The 5207-nt window shown below is 41.0% G+C and overlaps 1 long non-coding RNA gene across 1 annotated transcript; it reads left to right on the top strand.

Annotated features, from left to right (window-relative positions):
* Positions 1-4268, top strand: LOC144700788 (uncharacterized). The gene is made up of 5 exons (XR_013580858.1): positions 1-29; positions 780-848; positions 1591-3484; positions 3551-3816; positions 3935-4268. It is a non-coding gene; the product is annotated as an uncharacterized LOC144700788 (long non-coding RNA).
* Positions 4269-5207: the final 939 nt, after the last annotated feature.

Consider the following 5207-nt stretch of genomic DNA (forward strand, 5'->3'; position numbering starts at 1 on the left):
CGACGCCGATGCCGCCGACGCTTGCCCTGGTTTGAATCTCGCCACATCCCCACTCCAAAAGCTCCGTTTCCTTTATTGTTCTATCCGGAGATTTTTCTTTCCTTTATTGTTCTATCATTCTTCATCCTTTCTCTCTTCTTTGTTTTTCTTCTCTTCTTCGCCATATTCTTCTTATTCTTGTTTCTTCTCTTATGCCTATTAATTTATCTTCTGTTTCTTTTTTTCTCCTCTTCTTCTTCTTCTTTATTTTCCTATTCTGCCGTTGTATCCTCTTCTTTTTTCTCCACCTCGTTTTGCTCTTCTTTGTTTTTTTTCTTCCTCTTTCTTCTTCTTTACTTTCTTTCTCTTCTTCCTCTTGTTAATTTACCCATTCCACGTTATTATTATTATTTTTCTCTGCCTCGGTTTTCTCTTCTTCTTCTTGTTTCTTGTATTATGCCTAATAATTTATCTTCTTGTTCTTTTTTTCTCTTATTCTTATTCTTTATTTTCCTATTCTACCGAATTATTCTTATTTTCTCCTCGTTAATTTTCTCCTCTTTGTTATTTTCTCTTCTTCCTCTTCTCTGTTTTTTTTTCTCTTCTTATTCTTCTTCGATTTCCTATTCTATGTTTTATTCTCTTTTCTTTTTCTCCTCCTTGTTTTTGTCTTCTTCTTCTTCCTGTATTTTCTTTCTCTACCCTTTTCTTCCCTCCTTCTTCATATTCTTCTTCGTCTTTCATCATCATGCGCAGTTCTCTATGATCATCATCTGATCATCTTTCATCGTCATGCGCAGGTCTCTTGTAGTTGGAGGGGTCTTTCAGGGCAAGAGAGGTTGATTAGTGAAATAAGAAGAATCCACCAGGTAATTTCAAATGAAGCTATATATGTAATCTATTGCCGGTGAAAATTGGATGAATAAGAACTGATATGACTAGTGAAATATCTTGGTGAACCACCATATATATATGAAATAAAAAATTCTGATGAAATGTTTTCAAAAATGGGCAAAATATTGGCTTGATTTGTTTTTTTATATTGGAGGAAAAGATGGGAGAAACTTTTATTCATTGATATTTGATTTTATTAAATGTTGCATGTGTTTTATTACGCAATGAAAATGGCTTTCTGTTGATAAATAAATATAAACAAACGGGAATTGAGAGAAGCTTCATTTAAATATCTTGCGGAGTGAACTGTGATTAGATTCAAAGTTAAGATTTTTTGTGGAGGTGGACAACACCATGATCAAAATTTTATATTATCTTGGTGAGTGGACTGTGATTAAGTTAAGATTGTGTTATTGAGGGAGGCGGGCAATGCCAAGATCTTATATTTTTTTCTCATCTTGCGAAGTGAACAATGCTTAGACTAAGCTTAGATTATGGATGGAGGTGGAACATTCCATGATATTAGTTGTATATAAAGATGGAATATAGATGATTCCTCCTTATGTTGTATAAATGATTTTACAGTTAATGTTAATTGCTGATATTAGTTGCTGATTATTATCATAGTTGGTGGTGCATTTTTCTTCGTCATCTTTATTAATTTTTTTTGCCTATTTATCTTGGATGTTCCAAACAATCTTTATTAATCTTGATTAGGTTTGAACTTGCAACCTAAGATGACTAGAACACACGAAACACACGCATCTGCTTCATCCCAGAGCTCTGCATCATCGGAGCGGACTGTTGGCCAAACCCAAAGAAGAAGAAGAGAAAGAGCGAATGTGCTGCCCAGGTACACTTCACCCCGGTAGCGACTAGGGTCTTCACATGCAACTTATGAGCTGCTAGGCCCAGGGGTCGTGGAGTGACAGTAGAGCAAAACAAATACAGCTGCAGCACTGTGCTATGGCATCATTTACAGACTGTGCACCGTAAAGAGTATAACGCACTCAAGGCTCAAGAAGGGACCTCTTCCAACCAACCATCTGTGTCGAACATTTTTTATCGACAGAGTACCAGAAATCTATGCTTCACTGGGCACACGGCAGAGAAGACAAAAGAGGAGCTTGTACGTTTCATATGCCAGGCAGCCGCACCGTGGAACATTGTCTGCAAGAAGTACTTCATACGATTGTTGCGGTACATCGCACAGGAGGAGATCTCCATCCCATCGACAAGGGCAGTGAAGGAAAAGGCCTTCAAGCTGTATAGTGAGCTGAAGATTGGTATTCGCGCTTGACTGGAGGGTGTTGAAAAAGTGGCAATCACCCTAGACTGTTGGACTTCAGCAAATCGCATCTCATTTTTAGGAGTCACGGTGCATTGGATTGACGAGGAGTGGAAGATGTGCGAGTGTGTCCTCACCATACGTCAGTTGGAGGGCACGCACACTGGTGAGTGCTTGAGCGAAATCGTAGTGGAGGTTCTCTCAGATTTTAACGTGAACGCTAAGGTATGCGCGTTGACGACGGATAATGCGTCGAATAATACAACAATGATGGCAAAATTGGAGCGAGAGTTGCGTTCCGTGAACCCACATTTCACTACGAAGAGACATGTGCTGTGTATTGCTCACGTGATCAACTTAGTGATGCAGGCTGGACTTAAGGCGCTCGATGTCATCGACGAAGCGCCCGAGACAGCCTTCGTTGACGATGTCGACCTAACTGATATTGTCAATGACTCTCCTGTGGAGGAGTCAGCAGGCGAAGCGATTTCCTTAGGTGGCGTTGTCCGGCACCTAAGAGAGGTGGTTGTCGCTATAAGAGGATCGTCCAAGAAAGAGGCAAAATATTTCTCCTACTGCCGTCAGATGAATGTGACAGACACGAGCAGGATACCGATAGATTGCCCCACACGGTGGAGCTCAACTTTCAAGATGCTTCATGGATGCGTTTGCAAGAGATTTGTCATCGATATGCTGCTGTCAAATGTGCTTCGCAGACGGCCGTTACTTGACGCAGAGTGGGACCTCATCGAGAAATTTGTCAATTTTCTGGAACCACTACAGCGAGGTACCTCTGTCACAATTCGGAGCAAGGCACCGACGTCCAACGAGGGCATAGTAATTATTTAGGGTCTGATGAGGCACTAGACCTTATTAGAGCGGGAGTTACGGAGTCTTCCACCATTCACAGTGAAAACGTTATTTCTGCCAGGCAACGGAATGCCTTGTCTAAGGTTTGTGCCGCTATGCGGGCGAAGTTGGAGAAATATGTCTCCGTACTTACGCGAAATGAGGCGTTCACTATTGCCTCTCTACTAGACCCATCCATGAAGCTTCGCTTGATAGATCCGCATGTGAAGAGTGATGTACTGTCTACTGTTCGCAGTATCCTACAGTCCCGTGCGGTATCTATGAATGATGGGTGCGTTTCCACCGAACGATCCGCTATAGCAGCCAGTGGTGACTTCATACAAATGGAACTGGAAGAGATTCTCGATTCCTCTGAACTACCGCAGCGAGTTGATCCTATTGAAGAGCTTGACGTGTATGCGACAGCACCCCCAGCTTTTCGCACACACGTGTTGCATTGGTGGAAGACGACAGGTAATATTAAAATTTCATTTTTCATACTCTTAAATTCGTACATGACTAACATTTCTCCCATTACAGGCCAGATTTCTTACCCATCGTTAGCGGCGGTTGCGAAGGAGTTCCTAGCTGTGCAAGCGACGAGTGTGGCATGTGAGCGCCTATTCTCGGAAGGCCGCCGTGTAATCAACTACATGCGATCACGACTCACCGTAGAGAGTGTGGAAGTCCTAATGATGCTGAAGTCTTGGTACAGCAACGAAGATTTGCGAGCGGATGATGACGAGGATGGTGACGAAGATGACGGACCAGTCAACATTCGTGTCGACGCATCGTAGATCACCAAGGTCTGTGCGTCTTACTTAGAGATTCAAGCGCATGCCTTTTACTTCAGATTCGTGACTTTACTCTTTCATTTAAATTCTTGACTTTATTCTGGACTCATTTGATATCTTTATTGTGTAGATACGCGAACATAGACGACATCCAGTGGGGCTTGTTGCTGAAGGTGCTGAGGAGTCTGAAGATTTGCTAATTGAACCCGTTGCTGTTGATGTTGTTGAGGTGTCGTGGGCAAGCCTCCTTAATGTCAGAGTATTCAATGTTGAGGCTGTCAATATCATTATACAAAGGGTACAAGGGAACTGATCAATGATCTATCAAGAAGTTATATTCTCTGTTTCTGCTTCTTGGATATCTTGATTTCTCCTCTTGTTGACAAGGGTTTGGTAGAGGAAAGATTGTCTATCTACCACTCTGACATTACCTTTTATTGAAAAATCACATCCTCAAATCTTTGCATGTTAGAGTTATGCCCCTGTTGATTTTCAAGATAAGCCCCTTTTCCTATTCATATTTTTCTAAAAACCCCTATTTTTTTTGCGGAGATCGCTCAAATTACTTGTTAAGTCATAGAAGGAGAACAGTTGATTGATTGTTTCCAGAAAGAAGCTCCCCCTATTTCTTGATAAAATTTTCATCCATTATTTTTCCTCCGAATTTTTAACTTATTTCGATCAAGGATCCTTGAGCCTGCATGCATCTGGGTATTGATAATGTAAGGGATTTACAGGGAAAATAATGGGCATACATGTTCCTCGGAGTCGACGACTCGATGATTGTCATAAAAAAAAATATAATCTTGGTTTCATTTCGATTTTTTCATGACTATTTATAATTTATTTTTTTTAATCTTCAATTTTAATGATTATGTTCCCAGAACAGAGAAAATAAGGATAAAGATTCGTTGTCTCATGAAGCGCAATGAAGGTCCGGAGATCGCTCAAATTACTTGTTAAGTCATAGGAGAACATTTGATTATTTCTTGATAATTTTTTATCCATTATTTTTCCTCTGAATTTTTAACTTATTTCGACCAAGGATCCTTGAGCCTGCATGGATCTGGGTATTGATGATGTAAGGGATTTACACTGGATCCCTTTAACAGCATAAGAGAGCATGAAGAGCTCTATTAGAGGGAGAAGAAATGCAGACCTGCAAGTCTCCCACTTATATCGCAAGCCCGTGACGTTGGCATGGAGGGCTTCCTGCGCTTCCGGCCTGTTGTAGTAAGCTGTAGCGTATCACACCGTGCATGGATCATAGGCTCTATACATCCATGGCTGAAACCCACCACTCCGTTAGTGGCAGCAAGAAGAAGAAGATTTAAGGAAAAAAATTACTAGAGGAAGATGATGAAGAGAAAGATTAAAAAAGCTAGGTGAAAGTAGAAGTTGTT

This window comes from Wolffia australiana, chromosome 3 (assembly GCF_029677425.1).
Source record: "Wolffia australiana isolate 7733 chromosome 3, ASM2967742v1".
In the NCBI taxonomy this organism is placed as follows: Eukaryota; Viridiplantae; Streptophyta; class Magnoliopsida; order Alismatales; family Araceae; genus Wolffia; species Wolffia australiana.